A 27,409-nucleotide genomic window follows, 5' to 3' on the forward strand; every position below is an offset into this window, starting at 1 on the left:
GGGAATTATGTTTTTTCAAGAGAGTTTTATAAGTCTTCCCTTTTGATGGTTGTTATTACTTTCAGTCATTACGGAGCCCACTCCAAGAAGGGACCCTCAGAGGAGGTGGGTTAGACCTCATCTGTGATCCTTCTGCTGAACGAGAGAGAGAGAGAGAGAGAGAGAGAGAGAGAGAGAGAGAGAGAGAGAGAGAGACATAGACAGACAGAGAGACAGAGAGACAGAGACAGACAGAGACAGACAGAGACAGACAGAGACAGACAGACAGACAGAGAGAGAGAGGGAGAGAGAGAAGGAGAGAGAGAGAGAGAGAGAGAGAGAGAGAGAGAGAGAGAGAGAGAGAGACAGTTCTTATGGCTCCAGAACTAGAAACATCTTGAATCTTTGTGTAGGGCCTACATGTGTGCATGTCTGTAATGTGTGCACAGGTGCACATGTACATGTCTGTATGGAGGGCAGAGGGCAACATAGTCTTGAGAAAGCATCTGCCTTAGAGCTTTCTGATATAAACCAGTGAATTCCAGGGGTGAATTAGTCTCTACCCCCCCCCAGTGCTGGGGTTACAGGCTCAAGGCACAATGCCATGCCTTTACATTCTGGAGGTGGAGAACAGACACTCCTCTTTACAAGGCAAGGGCCTTACTGATGGAGCCATTGCCCCACCCCAACAGGCCGACTGGACTCTTCAACCTGCAGATTGTCCAGACATTTCTCACTATACATGCACATTTGTTTAATCATTTGTGATTTGTGTGCACAGTACACATGTGTACAGTTGTGTGAACAAAAACTCAGAAGTCAGAAGTTGCAGTCTGGCATTTTTCTTTACTGAGTACACACATCTTTGCTTGCTGTTTTAAGTCCTTGTGTCTCCCTGAACTGGAAGCTCACTGATTGGCTAGATTATCTGACTAATGAGCTCTGTGGATTGATTCTTCTTTGCTCCCTGACATTCTGGGATTACAGACAAGTGATCAAGGGCCAGACTTTCATAAGGGTTCTAGGTGCTCGGACTTGAGTCTCTGTGCTTGTGTGATGACAGGGACATTGCCAGCTGAGCCCACCTCTCCAGCCTCACGCTTATTCATGGTAATTACTACTATGACTTTGTTTGTGTGATGCTGGAGATCAATCCCAGGATATCACACTTGCTAAGCAAGTGCTCTACAGCCCAGCTACCCCCCAGACCCATTCTTTGTTGTTGTTGTTGTTGTTTAACACAGGGTTTTGCCATGTAGACCAGAGTCATGTCAATTCTCTTACCTCAGCTCCTGAGGGCTGGGATTATAAGTGGGAGACATCTTGCCCAGATCCATTAGTTTTGTTAAAAAACACACAGATAATTGATGTAATAATTATATTAGGAATCTTTCATGTAACATTTTCTAGTAATATATAAAGAAGTTATTTTCCTTAAATTGAAAGTGTAACATTCTTACAATAGTTTTAAAACTACTCTCAGTATTATATCCATTAAAATTTATTTAACAAATATTTACTGGATATTCATGAAGCCACGACACCCTTTCCATGTAGAACAGAGTAGCACTGACAAACAATAACTTCTTCTAAAAGTGAGTAATATTCAGTGAAGGGTCTGTATGGAACATGAGATCAATTTTCTATACCAATTTTTAAATTCACTTTTACACTTCAAATTTGCTCCCTTCATGCACCAACACTGCACAAAAGCCCACAATCCCCACATCTTTTGAGATATGCCAAAATACAAACGGGTCCCGTTGAGATCCGCCTAGCCATCCGTATGTTTCCATCCCATTCTGTTCTGAAGCACAGCAGCAACATCTATCTGGCATCCGAACTTCAAGCATGACTGCTGGCTGTGGCGTCCTCGTCTATACCCCGGCACTGGGGATGCAGAGGCAGGAAGATCAGGAGTTTGAAGATAATGAAACCATCTCAACAAACTAATAAACTAACAAACTCAGGGGCCATCTTTAAATGGGTACCTTTTCCTTCTCTCTTTTCTTGGCATGGGACTTGCTACATAGGTCACATTAGCCTCACACGTAGGTTAGCCCCCGTCTCTGCTCCCAAGCATGAGGATTACAGGTAATTGCCAACAGCCTGGCAACAATTACCCGTTCCTAAACTCTGAAAGTCACTCTTTGGTTTTTATGATTCCCATTTACTTTCAAGTCATCTGTTGTTGCATTAGATTTGGACAGAAAATAATGCCCGTATGAACAATAACTATAAAAGTGTGATGCTTCAGTGGCAATTAACATTTTTGGAATGTATTTTTCAGGGAGAGAAATGAATGGCTATGTTAGCAATTCTCCAAATTCTCCATCCTTGAAAAATAAGAAATGGAGATTTAAGCCATGAGCCTTGAGAAAGAAATCCTGGAAAACTATACTGCATGATTTCTTTGACCCAGTGGGAGAATTCCATTCTCCTTTCAGACATTCCTGATTATGTCTAATTAAGCGTTATGCAAAGGTAAATTCCAAAGACATTACCACATGCTTTACAGGATAAGTAATGAGCATCTAGTACATACACACACACACATATACACACACACACACATGCACACAACACACACACACACACACACACACACACACACACACACACAGTAATTGTATTTACTGGGGATACTCCTTTTGTCTGTATTTCACAGGCTTTCTTGTCACGTTAACAGCTACCTTACATCTGACAGAACAAGCCAAAGGAAAGGGGAGTCAAACTTTGTGAGGGAAGTAGATTGTGAGGTGACATTTAGACCTGGGTGGAGTGAGGCCAAGTGAGTCAGGTGTTTCACACGGGGACAGAAGGCACTGTGGAGAGAGGCTTGCACAGCAAGCCCTTTAGAGCCGGAGCAGGCTGAGCCACAGATAATGTAATACAGATTGCACTGAATCCAAGAGCCAGGAGCTCTCCAAGTAGGTTAAAGCCGGATGCTCAAGCACCAATTTTTGGTGAGCAGAACAAGCAACAAGAAATTGGCCTTCTAGGCTACCTTTACACTCATGGCACCGGGAGGGACCACGGGCTGTCCATATGTGAATTCTACACTGCCTGAAATAGCACAGCTTTTAACACAATTTTAGAAAACATTTTTGTGCTTGATTTTTTTTATAAAAGGTTTATTTATGTTTTTATATATATGAGTACACTGTGGCTGTCTTCATACACGCCAGAAGAGGGTGTTGGATTCCATTACAGATGGTTGTGAGCCACCACATGGTTGCTGGGAAATGAACTCCGGTCCTCTGGAAGAGCAGTCAGTGGTCTTAACCACAGAGCCATCTCTCCAGCCTCTATGTTAGGTCTCTGACTGACCCTTGTCAGGTTCTTGCTGCAGAGGCGAGCCCTGGGCAGGCTGTGCACACAGGGGCGGCAGTGTGGGTTCCTCCATTCTTGTCCTCTCAGCTGCGGACTTATGGACTCAGGGAAGCATGTGCGCTGTGCTACAGAGCTCTCGGCTGGTGGCCCAGAGGGAGGCCTCGAAGCCACAGCTCCTTGGTCACACGCTCTAGGCATGGGAGATCTCGCCCATGGGCCTCTCACTCCTTAGACTAGTGCATAGAACACGGCAAGCCTCAGCCTCCTCTGGTGAGGTCGCTTTCTCTCTTCCGCCATCCCGCTCACCACCCAGCCTGTCATGTGGGAGGACTCACTGCTCCTCTGTAACTGCTGGTGGTTTCTAATCGTCTGCTTCCCTGCTTCTTAGCATTCCGCCTTCCTGTGCCTCATTCCTTCCAGTGTTTCTGACACTCTCTCATCTCGCGCTGCCCAGTGATTCCCATGATGTCTCCACCTCGTTCCTTCAGAGCTTCTGAGCGTCCCCCTCGTCATGGACTCCTGTGCGACTTAGCATCTCCTCGACTTTCTGAATTTCTCAACCTTCTGCTCCATGCATCTAGAATAGTCCTTCCTCACGTTTCCCAGACCTTTACGCCGGTCAGGATCCATCTTGTTTACAACCTCCTCAGTGAAAAATGGCCATTCTAGCTAACGTCCTCCTCCTATGTGGAAACTCCTGTTCCTGTTTCTATTGCTTATTTATTTTTTCATGGGATCGCCAGCCACTCTCAGAAATGATGTTTTGTGCTTTTTGAACACATTCATTTGAGGACTACCGCTTTTCAGAAATGAGTTCAGAACTGTATCGGAATAGATAAGTAAGAGCAGATCTGTTTTAAAAATCACATTGCCAATGTTGAGAACAGTGTAATATAAAACAGACATTTAGAAAGTGTGTCTTTAATTCATTAGTAACATTACTTTCCTGGAACCCTGGGATCCTAGTCTTCCAATAGCAGACACCCAAGTGTATGAAACTTGCACTAACCCACTTCTACAAACAACTCATTGCACATCTTCCTGTGGCTCAGCCATGAGGAATCATGGGAAATGGAGGTAGAGTCCCACAAGGATCTAGAAAGTTGGCCTCTCTCAACTCTACAAGCCATTCCTAAACTCTTGAACTTGAGCCCAGCCAGATAAAAGCCTCGCCCTGCCAGCATAGCCTCTGTCAGTACACAGTGTCTGACCGTATTTTCTAGGGTGTCTTCAAGCTCCATGACATCCCCCTGAATTGACTGACATCTATAGCAGGTTCCGACCCTGAAGCAGAAGGCAGCCTGGGAACAGTTCTATCCTATCCAGGTGGTTTCAATGTGCTGCTGTTACCGGGCAACGCTTCAGGAGCAAAAGCAAAGTCCTTGCACTTGAGCCATGTGTGTTCTAAGTGAAGAGGGAGGAGATGTCGGATCAGTGAGCTCACAGATCATTTAATCTCCTGTCTCAACTTGGATCCACACAGACTCCAAGCCTTCTGGTGAGCTGTAAATTATGTTGTCTTTCCAGTCTCCTGTGCCACAGCTTCCTAATTACCTCTCGGAGTGAGTCAGCTCCTCTGGGTCCTGGTCTCAGGTTCACTGCGGGATGATGTCACTGGCTCAGAGCACCTGGACCTAGTCCTGTAAGGAAGGTGGCCGTGGTGTGGCCGTGCAGCATGAGGATAACTCTTTGCTGTGGGAAAATGACTTTCCCTATGCACTGAGCCTACTCCCAGAGGCCTCAGGGAGAGGAAATGGCTTCCCTCAGATCTGATGCCACTCAGGAAAATACCTTCATTTACTGTATAAAAACAGTGTGCGTCCTTTAAGTGTGGTATTTACTGTGCATTACTATAAGTTTATAAGTGACATTTATTTGTTCAGTGACTCAAAGTGCATTTGTCGATTAATCTGCTTGGACAAACACGTGAACAGTTTTTGATGTTAACAAGTTAACAATTTTTCTTTCATATTTCATAACTAATATATTTTTTCTCTGTTCAGATGACTGTACAAGTTCCTCCTTTCTTTCCCAGAATGCAGTGATCTCAAATGTAAGGAGCCTGTAAAAGGTCCCCTGTGCATGTCTGTGTGCGTACACATGTGTGAATGTGTACATGTGTGTGCATGAGTGTGTGCATGTGTGTGCATGTGTGAGTATGTGTATAGGCATGTATGTGTGTGAGCACGCATGTCTATGAGTGTATGTGTCTGCATGTAAGCATGTATATCTGCATGTATGTACGTGTGTGAGTGTGTGTAAAAGTGTGTGTGAGCATACATGTGTGAGAGAGTGTGTATGTCTGCATAGGTGTATATACATGTGTGTGAATGTGTAGATGTGTATGAGAGCGTGTGCATGTGTGCATAAGTGTGTGTGCATGAGTGTGTGTGTGTGTGTGTGTGTGTGCATGTGTGGGTGTGCACTCAGAGTTCCTGTTCAAACTTTAGAGATAGGAACAGTTTTCGGACTGAAAGGGAGACCCAATGTTAAATGGGACATATAAGTGACACAAAACAAGACTGGAAGCAGCCGGAGAAGGCTTCTGTGAGGGATGAAATGAAAGTGTGCTCTGAGTGTGAGAGAGGACTAACATTCCAGGCAGGGTGGGGCACACTCAGGTCACTTTAAGTAGTTCCATAAAACTGGAATGTGGGAAAAACCATGCAATAAAGCATGCAATGAGAAAATCAACAAAAGCTACCGTTTTACCTTACTATTTATTTTACAATTTATTTATTTGACAGAGTCGCATGTAGGCCAGGCTAGCCTCAAAAGAGCTCAAAGGCACTTGTGACTCTTCCTGCCAAGGGCTGCAATTACAGATGTGCTGGGCTGGGGTTCAGTCAGGGTGTCATGCATGCTAGGCAAACACTTCACCATCTCCCTGCATCCCTTGTGCCTGCTCCCCCCAAAGTCAGCTCTTTTTAAAGCCATTGAAAGATTTTCATCAGAGGATATTTTATTTTTAATCAGAGAATGGCAAAATAATTCAGGAGGTAGAAATTTAAGAGGCAAGCTAGGACATTATCTCTGCCCCAAGTAGGAAACGTTGATAATGTGAGGCTAGGCAGGAGAGTCAGTAACAGATAAAAGTCTTGGACGATATTTTAAATTTTAGAAAAGTAGAAAGGTGCTAGGAAAACAAACATATTCCAAAGCCCCTGTGGTTCATTACTGGATAATAAACCTCGTATCGAATGAGAAGAAGGTAGTATTTAACAAGTCCTTATTACATAGGAGACATTTTTCACACATCTTTATGAACAGAAAAGGAGACAGACAAGGGAAAAAGAACAGACTTTGAACTTACATTTATCTGACTATAAATATGCATGCAATCAAGACATATATATCATACATATATAGTTATAGACACACATATACATATACATACAACATCATCATCATCATCAACAACAACAACTAAGCAAAAGAGGCTGTGAATTTGAAAAAGAACAAGACAGGTATATGAGAGGCTTGGAGGGAGCCAAGGGGAGGGGGAAACTATGTAATTATATCTCAAAAGGTGAAATAATTTTTAAAAGATCTTATTCTTTACATTAAATTGCCTGTCTCACTGAGATCAATTTCAAACATTTTTCCAAACTCAGACTGGTTGTTCCTATTCAGAGTATAACATGTCAAAGCCCTAAGGTCCCCGGGCAGAGCTGATCAGGTTTCCACAGCATGACCTTGTTCAGATGGAGACTCAACACACAAACAACTGCAGCTACAGTGTCTATGCCTCAACTCTGCGTTTATCTGCCCCGCAAAGCACAAATCCTTCGTTACACTCATCTTGGTAATCTAATTACTTCTTGAGCCCCGAGGCCTCCGCCGCGCACTCTAGCAGGACAGCAGCAGAGTGAACGTGGCCAGGGCAGGCAGCCTCGTTCAGTCAAGTCAGATATTGTTTTGAGTTGCATGGGGTTTGAAGGATAATTCAGTTTCAATGAATCGAGGAAGGCAAAGGTGAAAACCTCAAACCTTGAAAAATAGAAGCAGGCAGATATGGCCGCACGGGAGAAAACAGTGAATTTTTTAAAGGTGAATGAGTATATTCCTTCTCCACTGTAGGTATCATAGGATACACTGTGCAAACCGCCACTCAGGGAAAGTCAAAAGAGGGTCCATTGTTGATTATATTAGGATCTAAGTAAAAGCTAGAGCGATGATGGGCAAATCTCTATTGAGGAGATAGACATGAAAGCTGACCTTCAGATGTCAGTTTCAATAATGAGGTTGTGCCAGAGTTCAATTCCTACTACTGTGTTATTCTCATCTTCATCACCATTATCATCCTCATCATCGTCATCATAATATCATCACTACCACCACCACCATCATCAAATCACTACCTCCATCATCCAAATCATCACTATCACCATGAGCTCATAGGATTTAGACTACTGGCTTTAAAAAAAAGCAAGTCAAGTCAAAGTAGACATTTAGGAATTCTCACACTAGTTATTCAACATGTCTTTAGCAAAGGCCACAGTAACCTAAGTATGTGATTCATTCCTTTAGTGTCCTAATGAATTTCACTTAAAAAGCTGGGATGCTTCTTCAATACACTAGAGTCCCAGATAACAGTTTGTGATTCATAGCTTTATCTGTCAGTGTGACCAGATCAAGAAAGACCCAGATGGCTGCTACAGCTTATTTCTGGGAGTGCCCATGACAAAACTTTCAGCAAGTATTAGTCGTGTGCCAGCTGACAATGAGACATTCATCTCCACCGCAGTGGGTACCGACCATGCTTCTGGGAACAGGAAGACAGAACCAGGATGCTGTGCCGGCCTCTGTTGGCATGGGGCACTCATCTTTTCCCGGTCCCACACATTGCTGCTTCTAGCTGTCAGACTCTGGACTCACACCAGGACGTGTGACAGCCTCCTGTTTCTTGGGCTTGAGGGCCGGGCTTGCACTTTGCAATGCTCTTCCCTGAGCTTCCAGTGTGGAGGCAGCGAGTCATGGGGATTCTTAGCTTCCCAACTTGGGTGGACCAGACTTTAAACTAAATGTCTTTAAATAGGTCTGTGAATCTATGCATCTCATACTGGTTCCTCTGAAGAACCCTAGTACAAGGATCTATAGTGTCGAATGTATCATAAAATATTTGAACAAATGCTTGGTCTATAAGATATGAGGACAGTGATGGCAGATGGGGTCCTTCAGGATATGTCATCTAACGCAAGCACAGGCTTAGCTTTTCCAATGTGTCACCCACCAGTGAGTCAGAATTGACAATCCAAATGGATTGAAATGCCAGCACCATCTTCTGCTACCTTCCCGAATCCATTCTGAAGATGAGAGCAAGCTTCCCTTGCCAGGGTAGACAAGGGGAGGGCGGGCAAGCACGGGCAGTTAGCACTCCCAGCTACAGAGATAGCATTGGCCAAATTTAATTAGGTTTCTAGCCTTAGTTAAGTCAGCAGCTAGCAGCATGACCTTGGGTTGAACACTGCACTTCACAGGGGCTTAGTTTTGCTTGCATAAAACGTTGGGATTTAATAAGATTACCCTGAAGGTTCTCTTGGATGTGAAATTTGACGATTCTCTGAAATAATTATCTCCCATATGTTTTAAATTTGCTTAAGGTTCATTTGTACTTGAAGATCAAGAGCACACTTGCCGTATCACAAAGAAATTAGAGCAGCCAGTTATTGACGGAACCGCTCCGACGGTAATGGTAAGAATGATTTTTGAGGCTCCCAGGATTATAAACATCAGTGAACAGGGAGGCAGTTCATCTTTTTAGTGTAAAATATGTCTATTGGAAGTTCTTAGGGGATGAAACAACTGACATAAAATGCCAAACTTTATTGAGCTTAATAAGTATTAAGTTTATGTGAAGTCTCCAAACACATTGAGGACGCTTGACTGAGTTGACTCAGGAGAAAATATTTTCTCCAGCAGGGTAAGGTTTCCTCCTCCCACATTTTAATTTTTCATAATGAAAGACTGACACCACACTTCCAAGATATAATGTTTGGGAAGAAGGACAAAGGGGGCCTCTGTGAGGTTTTCCATCTTTGGTAAGTTCTCTGACACATTCGTGGGTGAGCTAGCGCAGCTCAGAGCAGCCAGAACAAATTGCCCACCATCAGGCAATCCATTAGTGCAGCCATCTGCCAGGAAGGCACGCTTTCCCCCAATATTATTTTGGTTCCTTTCCACCAGAGAAGTGATACATAAAAGTATATCTCTATGTAATGTAAGAACAGTTTTCTCTCTTGCCCTCACCAATGTGAGTCTCGAAGATTAGCCTCTGCCAACAATTCGTGGCCTGTCCACCTGTCTATCATTTGTCTTCTTAAACTCTACCGATCTCTGTCCATGTTCATACACATTTAACACACATATGCATACCCAGAAATTTGATTTAAAGAAAATAAAGTTCTCTTCTTCAGTCCCCAAATTTTGGGAAATGGTTTAACTTATGGCCTTTGAAGATCAGCAAATACCCAAACAAGTTTTCTTTCAACAAAATCTCTCTCAACAAAATTTTGACCCATTGAACGTCTTTGTACAAATTATTAGGTGACCAAGAAAAATCAGTTCAGGGCTTGAGAGCAACCTTGTAGGAAGACCAGCAGTCTCAACTAACTGGGATCAGTGAGATCTCTCAGACTGAGCCACCAACCAGACAGCATATGCCAGCTGATACAATGCCCTGGCACATATACAGCGGAGGACTGCCTGGTCTGGCGTCAGTGAGAGAGGATGCAATGTACATAACCCGAAAGAGAAAGAGAGAGGGAGAGGAAGAGGGAGAAGGAGAGGGAGAGGGAGAGGGAGAGGGAGAGGGAGAGGGAGAGGGAGAGGGAGGGGGGAGGGGTGAGGGGGAGGGGAAGAGGGAAAGGGGGAGGGGGAGGGGAGGGGGAGGGGAAGAGGGAAAGGGGGAGGGGGAGGGGAGGGGGAGGGAGAGGGAGAGGGAGAGGGAGAGGGAGAGGGAGAGGGAGAGGGAGAGGGAGAGGGAGAGGGAGAGGGAGAGGGAGAGGGAGAGGGAGAGGGAGAGGGAGGGGAAGAGGGAGAGGGAGAGGGAGGGGAAGAGGGAGATGGAGAGACTTGGGGCCCCAGGGAGTGGGGAGGCCTGGCAGGTGTGGGGAGCATACTCTGGGAGACAAGTGGGAGGAGGAATGGGATGAGAAGCTGTGGGAGGATGGGCCTGGTAGGGGACAACTACTGGACTGTAAAAAAATGTAATAAAATTAATTGATAAATTAATTAATTAAAATCTTAAAATGAAAATAAAAATGACTGATTTGAAAGAATGGATGGATCACATGATGAGACTCATGTTAGCAAAATGGGAGAAGGTACCAGGTGCCACATGCCCCTTACCTCCTCTTATATCCAGTTTTAGAAATCAGGTGTTCAAGAGTGACTTATTTGAATGCCTTGACCACTAAGTTTATGTATACTTATGTCTGCTGAATAGGTAGAGAGTATGTTTTTCCCATAGTAAAAGTCTGACTTGAAGATCTCCCCCTCCTCTTTCATACACCAAACTCTACCATATCTAGTGTCTGTTTCAATTGACATTAGTTATATATGTAATATGCATGCATACATTTGTAACAATTATATAACAACCAGTACCAAAACCTTTGTTGAATTTGCAGCACAGAGAATTAATTGATGGTAACTTGTCTTATTTTGGTGTGATTCATGGACTCTGCAGAATTCTGTATCTGAGGGAAAGAATAGGAGACTGGAGGTGTTGGCGAGGATGTGGAGAAAGAGGAACACTACTCCACTGCTGGAGGGAATGCAAATTGGTACAACCACTCTGGAAATCAGTCTGGCGGTTCCTCAGAAAACTGGGCATGTCACTTCAGGAGGACCCTGCTATACCACTCCTGGGCATATACCCAGAGGATTTCCCAGCATGAAATAAGGACACATGCTCCACTATGTTCATAGCAGCCCTATTTATAATAGCCAGAAGCTGGAAAGAACCCAGGTGTCCCTCAAAGGAGAAGTGGATACAAAAAATGTGGTATATTTACACAATGGAGTACTATTCAGCCATTAGAAACAATGAATTCATGAAATTCTTAGACAAATGAATGGAGCTGGAGAACATCATACTAAGTGAGGTAACCCAGTCTCAAAAGATCAATCATGGTATGCACTCACTTATAAGTGGATATTAGCCTAGAAACTTTGAATACCCAAAACATAATCCACACATCAAATGATGTCCAAGAAGAAATGAGAAGTAGCCCCTGGTTCTGGAAAGACTCAGTGTAGCAGTACAGGGCAAAACCAGAACAGGGAAGTGTGAAGGGGTGGATGGGGGAACAGGGGGAGGGAAGAGGACTTATGGGACTTTGGGGGAGTGGGGGACCAGAAAAGGGGAAATCATTTGAAATATAAATACAAAATATATCGAATAAAAAATTAAAATAAGTTTTCTCTCCGGGTAGACCAGTGATTTAACTTTAGCTGAATCATCCTCCTGCCTCTCATTTGCCTTCACTCCCCAAAGGTCCGGAGTCTGCACTGCCTTTGTCGGTCACAATGCAGACGCATGTATTTCTGCAGTTGCCAGTTGCATCAGCTTGGTTTGGAGCTCAAGGGTTTGAACTCACATTCCGTTCATTCCTACCTAATGAGCAGCAGTGGGTGCCTGTTGGGTAATTCAGATTTCTATCTTGTTTTCCCCCAACCTTAAATCAGTCTTCTCAGCCCCACACTCCTATGCTGTCTTCTCTGTACCACGCTGTGTTCTCTATACCCGTGTTCTCAGCTCTCTTCCCTTGCTTTAGCTGTTTTTGGAGGGTGCATCCCTGGCTGTTGGATGTTTGCAAACTGACAAGCCAATTCACCTCCAGTTCATGCACACTTAACACGGAGGCCGCTGGTGCTGTCTGCTCTCCCTGGGCTGCTGGAGGCTAAATGTCCCCGACATCCTCTCACCTTAGAAGAACCCTGCTCAGGCTTTATTCAGAGCAAGGATGATTCTTTAGGAGTTGGCATGTTTCTTTGGCTATACACTGGAAATACCTCTCAATAGTTTCAAGTTTAGGGCAATTTCTCCAAAAATAATAATTTCAAAGAGCAAAGTTAAAAAAAATTTTTTTAATAGTACGAGTGCTGAACGCTGCAGTGTCTTGTATACTGATGTATGCTGTAGTCCCCAGATCTCTTACCAGAGAACCCTTTCCATAAGGAGGACAGAAGACAACCTGATCCCAAAAGGTCCCAATCCCGTAAGAGCTGCTCGGTCTGGCATCCCAGTGAACATGTTAGCACCCGAGAGAAAAGATTTACTGTTATAAAATGTGCTTCTGAAATATTTTAAGACTTCTTGGGCTGGAGACATTGTTCAGTAGTTAGAGCACTGGCTGCTCTTCCAGAGGGCCTGGGTTCAAGTCCCAGCACCCACATGGCAGCTCACAACTGTTTGCAATGCCAGGTCCAGGGAACAGACATGCATACAGGCAAAATACTGGTGCAGATAAAATTAAGAAAGAAATTTAAAAATAAATAAATAGAGAGGGGGGAGGAAGGAAGGAAGGAGGAAGGAAGGAAGGAAGAAAGGAAGGGACTTCTCTGTTTTCTTCACATTTTTGCTCTTTCGTGACACTCTACACAGCAAGGACAGACCCCACTTTCCTACTCTGGCTACTCACGTTACCTTTGTTGAGACTATTTTTATGTTGTATGGGACTCTTTGCTAAAATACACAGGAATGTTTTTGCCTCGAGACAAATGTCTTCTTCCCCAGAAATTCCAGTTACACTGTAGGCTTTATGAAATGCACAAAAGAAGGCAAACCTCTCACATGACCTGGTAGGTGTAAACACACATGGAGGGCTGCTGTAGCACGGATGAGAAAGATCAACGAGGATCTAGATAAGCAGAGATCTTTGAGGATTAAAAGTGAGGGGCTGGGGATTTTTCCCAGGGGTAGACAGCTTGTCCAGCCTGCACAAGGCCTGGGTTCTGTTCCCAGAGTCAGGGACGAAACTGTACTTTCAAAAAGGCAATTACAACAAGAGAAATCCACCCTGTCAAATGAGAATGGCTGATGTCAAATGCCTGCACCCTCTGAGCACTCTTTCAGGGTGTTCCATGTGAACACTCACTCACAGGTCCTCCCTATGAGCATTCGTAGGTGCTCCCTATGAGCATTCGCAGGTGCTCCCTATGAGCATTCACAGGTGCTCCCTATGAGCATTCACAGGTGCTGTGAGTGAGCACTCACTCACAGGTACTCCCTATGAGCATTCACAGGTGCTCCCTATGAGCATTCACAGGTGCTGTGAGTGAGCACTCAGAGGTGCTGTGAGTGAGCACTCACTCACAGGTGCTCCCTGTGAGCACTCAGAGAGAGAACAGAAGGAAGAAAGCAACCTTATTTCTTCTCAGTGTTCACTGGTTTCTATAAGGTTCTGCAAAGGCTGGGGAAGGAGGGACCTCCTCCTCATTTCTGTACACAGCTCTGCCCTAAAATAGAAGCCCTCAGGTCCTGCTTCTCGGTCATTGATGGGCTGCAATCCACTGATGGGCTCTGAAACAGCTGCGCCAAGCCCGTGTTTCATCTCCTAATGATAGCAATAGAGGCTTTCCCCACAAAGACTGAAGAGCTCACTAATATAACACGGGAGCACAGCATCGCTCCCTTAGAGCTTGGAATGTGTGCCACTGATTACAGAGCCCTTCCTCTTCAATGCACGGAACGACAGAGAAAAGCTAAAGTGTGAGTTCCCAGCCCTGAACCATAGGACACAGAATGGTGGATTCCTTCAGAATCTCCTTGGGAAGTGGATTCAAACCACACCGAGAAGGAGAAACGTGCAGAAGTGAGCATCCAACCGAGAGATCGCCTCATGGCAAGTAAAGGAACTATTGGCAGTGCTGTCAGTAAGCTTCTTGGCATTTGGGGAGATAGAAAATGCTGAATCCTGAAATTTCCGTTTAATTTGTGAGTCTGTTTCGTCACAATTCTTCAAACTTCCTAGGAGTGAGAAGTTTGCATTACCAGATGCAGTGTGATGTGTACACGGATGTAGACAGCTACTTGCTTCTCTCAGTTATAAGCGGGATGTTATTATATATGCCAGGCCTGCTTATTGCTATGTTTACATTTTGTAAATGTGTTAGATATGGAAAAATGTCTTATGTCTGACAAGAAGGCCTAAATTGATAATTTTTACAGTACTTTAATAAAACACAACAGAGTTATGAACATCTAAAGGCCATTTGAACACCACAGACAATATTTCAGAAGGATAAGAGGGAAGTATTTGAAACCAACTTAATCTCTCAAACAAGGAAATAAGCTAGTGTGCAGGCCATGAGATGAGTGGGTCTGCAATCCCGAGGCCTCTTCTGCGCTTGAGAGCCCCAAATGCTCTATGCTCCTCCCACTGTGCTCACGGCCTGCCACTTAAGCCTGCCCTCTGACACAGCTCTATCCACCTGTGCTCCCCGCCCCCAGGGACCTGTGCCCTGCCTGAGGGGCTGTGGCTGCGCTGATGGCCAATCAAGTGGATCTAATGTCTTTTCTCTAAGATGCCAAACCAACAAGTTTTATCACCTGGAAAATACAAGAGACAGCAGTGTATGCAAGTGCCCCCAGTACCCTAGTTAATCATTCTTACAAATCCTATCAAACGAATACTGGTCTGGTTTGCTGCACTCAGCTTTTTGTGTAAGAAAACAGTGGCTGGGCAAATGTGGTAGAATGCCCTCGGTGTATCCGAAGTGTTCTTCACATCACATGTTTTATGTGTTGTGTAGCAACACCAAATCGTTCTATTGGGTGAATAGTAAGTTGCTATAAAAGGGAAGAATGTGAGGGCCTACGCATTTAAAATATTGATATCATGGCTGGAAGATGCAAAAACTGGGCATTAAAATGTTTTTATTTTAAATATTAACAGGGAATTCAGTGGCCTTGATGAAGACTTAAGTTGTTCTGTCATTAAATTTTAAGCATGATTTAAAACAAACAACAGAAATGCTCTATGCTTTGGACCTTGACATACAGGATGTCTGAATTTTTTTTCTTAAAGAAATCTGAACCTCTTGGTTGTCACAGTTCCACAATGACAGAGTGAATCTCTTCCTTACTGGCACATATGGATTCTTTGCATTGTCCCTTAAGAACCTGCATCCCTGCTGCCCTGCAGGGACAGGGCTTTGATCGGGAATGAGGAGGCAGAGTCTAGTGCGTAGAGCTCAGGCTTTGGATTAGGATACCAAGAATCCAGCTCTTTACCCATGAACTCTAGGACTTCGAGAAAATTCGGATTTAATCTTTGGATTTCATCATTTCCTTCATTTTTATGAACAGTGGTAACATCTATCTTATAGATCCGCCTTAAGGAATAAGTTGAATGAAATAATCAAAGTTCTGATCACAGTCACCTTTAAGAAGCAACACTTCCACAGACAATACTATTCGTCAATAAGAATAGCAGACAGCATTATGGTAACTGGGTCTCGTACAGAGTAGAGTAGAATAAACATGTGGGAATCTGGCCGCAGGCCATGTTTGTCTTTCTTTTCACCCCAGTCTTTCGTTATCATTCTCAAACAGAAAGTTTGAGATCTGATATCTACCTGATATCCCATGGACATGAGGCAAATGCTCAAACCATGTCAGATGCATTTAAACATTAGAGCAGACGACCTATTCTTTCATGAAAGTGGACTGAAACTTCTTAATGAAACCAAAGATTTGTTTTTTTTTGTTTTAAGTGTTTGGACATGGTTTGGAGCAATCATCTTTTCTTAAAGAATCTTCTCTTCCAAGCCCTCAGATGGAGCACTGAACTCAGGCAGGATCTTGAAATGGGAATAATAAATTTGAATAGGATGTATTTATCTGTACTAGCTGTGAAATGTATCCGTGGCCAGCAGCCAACTGGCTCTGGACTTGAAAAGACAATGTAAGGGCTGAGAGGCATAAACAGGAACTTTGGAAACAAAAAGTAGCACGTGTTGATCATAACACAAGGGTTACTATGGACTGAATGTCCCTTCTTGCTTCAAACACATTAGAAGCAGGCGCTGGTTTAACAAAAGAATAGCCAGCTCCGGAAGGTTTAAACTCTGAAATGCCGAGTGAGGTAAAATGAGGTGACCTTTTACACACAGAGTTGTTACAACTAATGATGGTCCATCGCATATTTCAACATAACTAGGAAAGTCTCTTGTCTTTTTACAACATTGAGAAATAGTAAATGTTGACAATAATGAAGATTCCCCTCACCCCGACTTGATTGCTACAGGGTCTATATGCATTGAAGCATCACAAGTACACCGTTATGTGTGATCAGAAATGATAGAAAGGCAAGGCAGCCTCCACTGTCTATTGAGACTTCCACTCCAGCCTCCACTGTCTACCGAGACTTCCTCTCCTTTGCCATTGGTTCATTTTCTTCCTCTCACCCTCACCTTCTCTCCACCCCAACTCACAGCTTAGCAAAACAACAGAAGAATTCATTCCTGTAAATGGAGGGCCAATCCAATATAGACCCACACGCTCCAGGGAGGCCTGGCCCCTTTTATGTGATTGATTGAGGAGAAAGGAGGCTGGGAGAGTGGTGTGTCCCAGCTACTTAAGGTGTCAGCCCAGCAGAGGCTGAGGAGAAGACATTTCAAGGCCTGAAGACTATTTCTAGGGGTGTCTTGATTGCACTGATAAGAGCGCTCGTGTGTGTGTGTGTGTGTGTGTGTGTGTGAGCCTAGTGAGTCAAACGAAGATGCTTGAAGTCTCCACAGTGTTTGTGATCTGCAGTCCACTAAGGAAGGCTTCCACAGCAGCCATAAGTGCAAGGCCTTGCCTCTGCTGGTGAACCCAGCTGCTCTCCTCATTCCGCCATTCCTCTCACTTACAGTGAGATGACTTACAGTCCTCTCATTCTTTGTTTTCTTTTTTTTTAATTATTGTTAAGCTGTGTAAGTAAGACTAACTTACAACAGGAAATGGACAGCCAAGAAGTAAGTCAGAGAACAACAGTAACACAACACACACACACACACACATTTCTAAGTTGCAAGATAAGGCATGTATATGACGTGGTTGGGCTGTTCAGTCTGTGAGCTGCTGGGGGAGTGTGTAAGAATGGCTACAGCGATAGAGTCCCCCTCTCCAGGCTCTGACCTTCCCTGCTCTGGGCCTTTCCGTTCTCCTTGCTTTTTTTTTTTTTTGTAATATAACAAAGATACTAAATATTTAATATTTTTGGCTCTGGCTTTTAGGTAAAAATCTATATATTTTTGAACACTACAAATACTTTTTATGTGAAGAATAGCAACCATTCCTAGTCTCAATAAATGTAAAACAAATCCAGAAATGGCTTGATGTGAGTAAAATACTCATTAGTTTTAAATCTAAGATATCCAGTGAAAAATAAGAGAAATAAAAATTTAAAAGAAAAAAATAATACACCAATTACCAACCAAACAGCAAGGTGATGATTTAACAACCCCTGTCCCAGAAGTAAGACTCACAGAGAGTTTGGTCCTATTCCTGTTTGGAATTAGATCACTATAATAATATGAAATGGCATCTCCGTCACCATATGAGATGTCTAATGTCACAGTAAAATAAAAACACATGTAAAAATACTGTTTTTCTTGAAATCTGGAATTTTGTTTCCATTAACGTGGAACAGAATAGTATTTCATACAATTGAAATGTTTAGCAACAAGGAGTATAAAATTAAATTTATAGTTTAATTTTATAGAGTGTTTCCCAAACTTTGTATATAAACTCATAGACCTCAGGTTGTTCCATACGGGGTAAGCTTTAATTGCAGTCTGTACAGAGAACGCAATCCCAAACCACAGAAATTCGACTCTATCTCAGTTCATCCAAGGTTTAAGTTTTGTTATTTATTTCTTTGGATTAACATCAGATGCCTTCCTCAGCAGCAAAGCACTGTGACATTCCGTTTAGAAATTCAATTCAATTAAACGTGTCATCATGTAAATCAGCAAATCCAACTTTTTTAGAAGAAATAAGGAAGTTTATTTTAGCTTGAGGAAATGAAGCCAAAACTCCCCCAGCAATGTGTAACCACACCCTCGGGCCTCTGAACTAATGTACAGACGTGGCCTCGTCTCTTTCAGTTACCTGTCTGTTCTCAAGACGATGGACCTTGCCATGGAGGTGGGCTGTCTGTGGCACCCTGAGTGGCCCATTGCTCTAATATGTCAGGATCTTGAAAATACTTTATCCCTTGTCTCGAGGACCCTGAAAACTTGCTTTAAAACTTTCATGCTAACAGTTGACCTCTTGCCTATTCATCACCTGTCTTCTGTCCCCCTTCCTACCCCCCCATCCATTTCCACAGTCATGGTCCTGACTCTCCAATTCCTCCCCTCCTTCCTGGGCAGTGTTAACTGCTTCCTAACCTGCCTTTACCCATCAGTCTCAGCTCTGCAGGCACAGAAATTGTGCTTAAGTACAGTTCTCATGCAGCTCTATACAGACACCTGTCAGAGAAACCACAGCAGGAATTTCAAACTCCTTTGTACTCAGCATGAAGTCTTTCTGAGCCTGTATCTTACTTGCGCAATCCTCCTTCCCATTGCTGTGACTAAGTGCCTGAAAGGAGGAGCTCAGAAGAGGAAAGCACTCATTTGACTGTTTCCGAGGAGTCAGTCCAGGGCAGTGGGCTCTGTGGCTTCTGGCCAGGACCATAGTGCAGGAAGTTGCTCACTTTAAGTCAACTAGGAAACAGAAAAGGATGGGAAGGGGACAGGACCAATCCTTTACCATGGGGCCTTTGAGAAACATTGTATCCAAACCATAGCTACCCTTTGACTGTGCTCCTGACAACAATCCTGCTTCTCAAACTGGAGGTTACCAGCTGATACAGTGTTATCCCCAAATGTCTTGTAAAAACCCTGCTTATGCTTGAGAACCAGGTCAAATGCCATTTTCTCCATTTAATCTTCCCAGGCTCTTATGGGAGAAAATTATTTTCCCTGTCTCTCCTCTTAACATTTGATTATATCCTTCCTCTATCATCCTTATTACCTTCTTGGAGTTGTGAACGACCTCTCTGTGTGATTCTTATGCAAGAGCTCACATGGCATGCAAACTCTGAAAGTAAGATGAGCACTTATCCAGCAACACCGAGTCGAAGCAAGATTCCCACAATGGTGTTTGTGTTTACTTTCCTTGAGCCTCTAATGGTTAAATTAGAGGGTTATAATGCAATCTTCTCTGTCAGCTCTAAGTTAAGTTGTACAGTTCCTATGATCTTAGAGTATATACATAAAAAGTATGCTACCAACTAAATAGATAAGTAAATCAATCAATAAATATACTTTTCATTCTTAAGTCTCAGCAAAACTACAGCAGTTCTTGTAACTGAGATGCTCTTTGTTCAGAGAGTCCTGGAGGGGGTTGCATCTTTTTGTTTTAAATTATTACTTTATGATTATGAGCATCTTGCATGCATGTGAGTCAGAATACTGCATGCATGCATGGTGCCCACAGAGTCCAGAAGAGGATGTTTGATCTCCTGAAACTTGAGTTATAGATGGTTGTGTGCTATCAAGTAGATGCCGAGACTCCAACCTGGGTGCTCTGGAAGGCGGGCCAGCACTGCTGAATCTTTGTATCTGTGAGGGTCCATCACCCTTGTCAGCCTGTCCTTAATGGCCTTTCTTCCACAGACTCTGGTCTTCGAGCACGGTGATGGACACAGTGTGGACACATGATGAAACAAGTCTGTATCCCTCTTGGCTCCACTCTGTCTTCTTGCTTTCTGCAGAGCTGTTGCACCTTTAGAAGTCTCAGAAAGTAACCCTCCTCAATCTGATTACTTTCCCTCTTCCAGGAAGCTCCGGAATGAAGTGAAGCTCTCTCACCCATGGGCTAAAACTGCAATCCAGGAGGCTCACACTCCTGTCCAGACATCTTCAGGGAAGTGTGATCTCCTGCTGTAGCCCACAGCCCACACAGGCTCCGGGCACTTCCGATCTACATGGCTGCTGCTGGATTCCTCTATGCCACCCCAGCTTCATGGACACACCTCTGCTTTGTTCTTCGTCTACCCTCCAGCCACCAGGCTTCCTTCTCCTGCACCCATTCAGAGGCAGCTTGCTTGGTTCCTGGCAGAGAAAAGGGAAAAGGTGTCCCTTCTGGAGAGGGTGTTCCTTCTGGAGACTGTTGCTGTCTTCAGTAAGGCAATCTTTAGAAAGTTGAATTGAGCCAGGTGGTGGTGGTGCACGCCTTTAATCCCAGCACTTGGGAGGCAGAGGCAGGTGGATTTCTGAGTTCGAGGCCAGCCTGGTCTACAGAGTGAGTTCCAGGGCTACACAGAGAAACCCTGTCTCGAAAAAAACAAAACAAAACAAAAAAGTTGAATTGATCCATCCTTTTATGTTGACAGACTTCCTTCATAGAGCTCTGATTTATTCTTGGCATTTTATGTGAATGTATGTGACCTGCACATACTTATGTGCATAGGTTACTGGCACTGTGATGTTTTTAACAGAAACAGCACTATGTAAGACTTAAAAAAAAATAGTTATGCATATTTTCTCCGATGCTATAAAGGCCAGTGAGTGGCTCAAGAATTGGTTCCATTGTCCCCTTGCTGCCCTCTTGTGGACATCTGGGATATCCCTAGAAGAAGGAAAGAAGTATAGACTGCTAGGCAGAAGCTCTAATCCATTGGGTTCCAAAGACAACTGTGCTACAGGGGTCAAGGAAAACAAAAGTAATTTGAAAGGCCAGTTACTACAAGTTCTTCCTCAGATGTGGAAGTGGAAAAGGTAGATGTCAAAGAAGCAGAGAGGAGACTGGTGGTAACTAGATGCACCAGAGAGGGAGGCTTCATAATGGTACCGCAGTACAGAGAGATGTTCACCATTGTCTGCATCAAGGGGGCTGGCTGGAGCTTACAGAAGCTTATAGAGTCATGGCGCTTTACTATACAACATAGTAAAAGAAATTCATAGGAGAGGAGTTTAAAGATTCTCTCCAGAAAGAATTGATGGTCATATGACACAGATGAGACTGCCTCTCAAGGATTATCTCATGCTGTGCCTTCTGAGGACAGAGGTGAAAATGAGAAACACCACAGGCGTAACTCTGGTACGGATGACACTGGTAAGGATGGTGCATGGGAGGTCTCTGCTCATGTGCTCAGAAAGATGTCATCTTTTGAAGGTTAAAACTAAGTGAAAGGTAGTAATGAGAAGGCTTGCTTAATAAGCCCATCTCTAGAGAGCCCGTCAGTGCACTGGATGAACGAGGCTCTAAAAATAAGCCCGGAGGCAGGACATTGCTCTTTTCAAAGGCAGTTTATCTGACAAGCACTGGAACATTCATCCGCCAGCACATAAAGATTGTGTGTAAGAGTCACAGGTTGCTCTGTTGAAGTGCTAGCTCCAAACAGGACTCAGAAACAGGCACCAGTTCAAAGGCTAGGATGATGACCTGGTGCATTATGTGAAAAAAGTCACTAGTACTTGAAGATCAGGGAGGCTTAGGATAATTTGGTGTGCCTCGCTATCTGAGAACCTTAAGAACCTACATGGATATGATCCCCTCCTTAATAAAAGCAGTCACATTTTAAAAACTTATTTTGTGTGTGTGGGTGTTTGGCCTGTATTTATATCTGTGCTCAATGTAAATGTCTGCTGGCTGTGGAAGTCAGAAAAGAGTTACAGATGAGCAGCCATGTGGGTGCTGGAAACTGAGCCCTGGTACTCTGCAAGAACAGCCAGTGCTTTTAACCACTGGGCATCTCTCCAGTCCAGTGGCCACATTTCTAATGATGCCAAGTCTACAATGATCAGAACTGGAAACTACATAGAGACTGGAAAAACAAAACAAAACCCAAACCAACAAACCCCATAATTACTGAAGCAAGGTTCTACCATGGGGATGCCTCTGGATCTATTAGACAGGCTCTGTGAACATTTCATTCTGTGATGAGATTTCTAACAGGTATAACAATGGCGCTACAGACACATGTGTTCCCTTCTCCACAAGTGACAAGGAGGTGTTGGGAGATGTCTAATCATTGAACCCTCCATCCTCTTACATCTATTTAAAAACAGTTCCTAAATTAAGCACCAACCAGATAAGCAAAGAAAGCTCAGTTCCAGAAAAGGCTGTTTTAATCACAGCTGTGAGAATTGATGCTTCTCCCTCCTGATTGTCAACCATTCTGTGAACCTCCCCCCTGAAATTTTCCTGTGTTCAGTAGCCAATCCCTGCAATGATCATGCACGGTAGAAGTTTGTATCTATTTAGGACGTCTTCTCTGCCAGGAAAAGTATTAGCCATATTACATTGATTTTTTTTCTTTGAGTGTACAGGAAACAAAACCCAATGGTTTTAATGAGCATTATTAATGTTTTTTTTTTTTTTGTAGAAAAGGAAACAGATGATCAGAAAAGAGACACAATTTTCCTGTGGAGCCAGACCTTCCCAACTTCTACAGTGTCCCCTCCTCCATTCCAAAGTGTGCAGAACACCACGCCTCTCGCTCTTCTTGTCTGCAGTATGTGAACGTATCTCACACCGTTTGATGAGTGAGCACTGGGGGAGAGGAAGCAAAGCATCTGGTCTTTTTATTTAAAAATAAAAATAAAAGTGATTGTGCAAAGGTGGCTAGAAATGTGTTCAGTGGTGGCTATGAACAGAGAGTGATACTTTCCAAGGGGGCACAGGATGCTCTGCAGGTGGTGGGCAGTGACATCAGGACAAGTTGAACTTGTCCACTGGGCTCCACTGCAACCGTTCATGACTGGAGTTGAAGTTGGGCCAGTGATCACCAAGGGCCTGCCCTACACTTTTGGTTGATAGAGGAGAAAAGACTGGTTATTGAATAACAGAAACAGTGTAGTGCCTGTCTGTGGGCAGAAATGGTTTCCAAATGTCTGTTAACGGGTTTGTGGCTATGTGACCAGGGAAGGCACACATTTTCTCACCATATCCTATAGCAGGTGGAGGAGGGAAAGGGGGAAGAGGTTGATTTACAAATGTGAGGAGCTGGTGGCAACTAAATAGTGTGCCAGCCAGTGCTGTAGGGGTTGTCTCATGTATTGCTTAAGGTAAAGATTATCAGCAGTCATTACCTACATCACACTAGAGAGGCCAAATAAGATCCCCAGCACCATTCTACCAAAAGCCACCCTCCAGTCCCCACCCACATCATCCCTTCCTAGTCAACCACTGAGCTCCTGCAACGGAGCTTTGGCTAGCAGGAAAGGGGTAGGGGTGTTTCCTGGGAACATTCCTGAGCAGATAGATATGTGGCTCTAATTAGGAAAACATAAATTTGTAGTGATAACAATCCACATATTTTTCCAATTTAGCCAGCCGAGCTCAGCATCTGTATTTCCTGTCGGTGTCAACAGTTGTTAGAAATTTAAAGCAGAGTTTTTGAGAGGAATTTGGCTTTATCTATTAGATTGGGAAAAGATGGTTAAACCATTTGGACACTTTGAAACCCTAATCCCCAGAATTATTTTTGGTCATCATAAAAATGAAAACTTAACACACACACACACACACACACACACACACACACACACACACACACATATGCTCAGTTGCACAATGCATGCACATATACACATGTACACATACACACATATGTGCATGCACACACTCACAAACACGCACACCCAGGCACATACACACATGCACATGAACACACACATACACATTCCTGGTGCACACAATTGTTCATGTATACCTACATACATGTATACATATACACACATGCACACAATTGCTCATGCACACATATACACATGTACACACACACACATGCTTGTGCACACAAACAGGCACCCATATATGCATAGGTAGGCACCCACAGGTATCCACACATGCATGGACATGTATACACATGCACACACATACTATTTGAGGCAGTTACTGTGTTGAGGCATATTTGTAAAAAATCGTATTTTACTTGTGATAGTCACTACTAAAAGAAAACAAATATCTACTATCAGCTGTGGAAAAAAAACCCCAGGGTACACTGTCTGCTCTTCCAGAGAGCAGAGATTCAGTTCCCAGCATTCCCATGGTGGCCCACGACTGTCAGGAACTCCAGTCCCAGTGGATCTGATGCCCCTTTTAAGCCTCCACAGGTTACTTTTCCAGCACCACGTCTGCCTGCCTGCTGCCATGCTGCATCATGGTGGTAATAGACTAATGTCTGAAGCTGTAAGCAACCCCCCAACTGATGCTTTCTTTAATAAAAGCTGCCATTGTCATGGCGTCTCTTAGTTCTTAGCGCTACAACAGTGGCCAAGAGAGGGAAAGTGAGTGCACACATGCCTGTGCTGCAGGGCATCAGGGAATCCTGAGCTGGAGTCACACATGCTTCCGGTTTGGGCACTGCAAACCACACTCGGGTCCTCCGCAACAACAGTATGCACATTTAACTTCTGAGTGGCCTCTCACCTCATACATATATTACTGTTGTTGCTGTTGCTGTTGTTGCTGCTGCATATATATATGTATATACACCATATATATCATATATATATATGTTTTATGTGACAGCACATACATTTGCTTACATCAGTATCATCATGCATGACAGAAAATGCTTTGACATTTTGGTAGTTGTGATGTCACTAGCTGATAGGAGTTTGTCATTCCCATGGCAATCTTGGGACTATAATTATGTGTTTGTTGCAGACATAAATGTCATTTGCGGTACATGATTTTTGTAATTATATATATTTTTTGTTTTAAACCATTTTTTGATATTTTTCCCTGAAAAACAAAGTTTAGAAGATTCAATATTTCATCTTGCTTACTCCTGTCCTCCAGAATCTAGAATAATGTCTGGTAGCATCTAATAGAGATAGAGAAATGGATACATTTATGCACATCTGTACACAGCTGTGAGCTGAGGCACGGGAAGAGTGGGAGCTGCTGCTGCTGTTACTGTTCTTGCTGTTGCTGCTACTGTTCCTGTTCCTGCTGTTCCTGTTCCTATTGTTCCTGTTCCTGCTGTTCCTGTTCCTGCTGTTCCTGTTCCTATTGTTCCTGTTCCTGCTGTTCCTGTTCCTGCTGTTCCTGTTCCTGCTGTTCCTGTTCCTGCTGTTCCTGTTCCTATTGTTCCTGTTCCTGCTGTTCCTGTTCCTGCTGTTCCTGTTCCTGCTACTGTTCCTGTTCCTGATGTTGCTGTTTCTGTTCCTGATATTCCTGCTGTTGTTGTTGCTGCTGCTGCTATTGTTGTTACTGTTCTTGTTGTTATTACTGCTATTTCTACTGCTGCTGTTGTTTTTCTGTTATTACTGTTATTGCTGCTGTTGCTGCTGTTACTGTTACTGTTGCTGCTGTTGCTGTTGCTGCTGTTGCTGCTGCTGTTGCTGTTGCTGCAGTTTCTGCTGCTGTTGTTGCTGTCATTGCTGTTGTTGCTATTGTTGCTGTTGCTGCTGCTGCTGCTGTTGTTACTGCTGCTGCTGGGATATCAGGTGGTCTCCTCTGAATGCACAACAGCAGCACTCACTCCATCTCAGTGCTGGAGTTGTATTTGTGGAAAATGGCGTATCAAACAACAATTCAGAGGAGTGAAAAGCTTCACAATCTGATGAAAGTATCTCAAAGTTCAGCGGACACACGCATATGCTTTACTGTGACCGTTTAAATGAGAGATGTCCTCCACAGGCTCATGGGTTTGAATACTTGCTCCCAGTTAGCGGTGTGGATTTGGAAGGTTCTGGGATATTTATGAGGTGGTGTTTGCTGGGGGAAGTATGTCAAAGACTTTGAATCTTTGAATGTTTTGGGACTGACCCCTATCTCCCTCTCTGCCTCCCTTCTTCCCTCCCTCTCTCCATCCACCTGCCCCCTCTCTGAGTCTTGCCACCCTTGCTCCTTCCTGTGTGTGGATGAGCTGTAACCAGCCAGTTCCCTGCTCCTGTCACTATGCCTCCCTGCTTGTTGCTATGTCTCCCACACCATGATGGACTCCATACATTTGGGGCTGTAAACTAAAATAAAGCCTTTCTCCCCAAAGATGCTTTTTGTCACTGTATTCAATAACACTGACAGAAAAGCACCTGGAACATTTAGTATCTGGATCCCATGACTTCCACCATAATTCATAGTAATTTTCTTTTTAAGCATTTTTATCATTTTATTATTTTTAAATATGTACATGAGCTGTGCATGTAGAATGGACATGTTCATGTGGCGGGGTATGGACACTCTGTGGCACACATGTAGCCGTCAGAGGGTAACCTCTGTGTAAGGCCTTACCTTCCTCTCTATGGTCTTGTTTACTGTGGATACTTGAGACTTGTGGGCATTTAGGGATAGGATTCTCCTATCCCTGCCTTCCATCTCACTGTAGAGGTAATGGGATTACAGACATGTATGGTGGCACCCGGCTTCGTGGGTTCTGAAAATCTAAGCTCCTGTCTTCACATCTGTGCAGGAAGAAGTTTATCCATCCACAGATCCATCTCCTCAGCCCTTCATAACAGCTTGCATATGTGCACTGGACAGATGTTTTCAAGCCTGCAAACCCTTGGTTTGCCCTTGGAAGTGGGAGAGAGTACGGCTCCCATAAGGACATAATTTCATGGTACCTAGCATACTGGGTGTACACAAACTTTGCTGAGTTCCAAGCAATGACTCATATTTTGAATATCAACTTGAACTGACTGAAATTGTCCACAGAACAAGAATTAAAGGAACCTCAAAATTTACATTTAATCTAATGTAATACATTAAATCTTTTTTTTTTCTATTTGACTCTTAATTGATGCTACAGCTGTTTAGCTATAGGAGTGGCATCTCATTTATGTGGCATTCCTGATCCAAGAAGCTTTGGCTACTACTAAGAAAGAGATCTTCGGTATCTGTCTGTGGACAGAGGGTTAAGATGTCTGCAGTGCTGTGGGTTGCCATGCCCCTCTAAATTGACTAAGACAGTCAGAGTGACTATATAAAGGAAAGACACCAAGACCAATCCTACCACTCAGGGAGCTGTTGGCGAATGGCATGCTTCCCCTGAGATTCAGTGGTAACTTCACTGAGTACTTCAGAAGGACTTCCTCCTCCTGTAACCCCCCCTCAGGTGCAGTCTACTATGCTGTGTGCATCATGTGTGGCGAATGT

General features: G+C 43.7%; 1 protein-coding gene across 4 annotated transcripts in view; it reads right to left on the bottom strand.

The window, feature by feature from the left end:
- The window catches only part of Arhgap24 (Rho GTPase activating protein 24), a 413,886-nt gene that overhangs the window by 171,528 nt on the left and 214,949 nt on the right, over positions 1-27,409 (bottom strand). The gene's annotated exons all lie outside the window — the stretch shown is intronic.

This window comes from Apodemus sylvaticus, chromosome 11 (genome assembly GCF_947179515.1).
Source record: "Apodemus sylvaticus chromosome 11, mApoSyl1.1, whole genome shotgun sequence".
Classification (NCBI taxonomy): Eukaryota; Metazoa; Chordata; class Mammalia; order Rodentia; family Muridae; genus Apodemus; species Apodemus sylvaticus.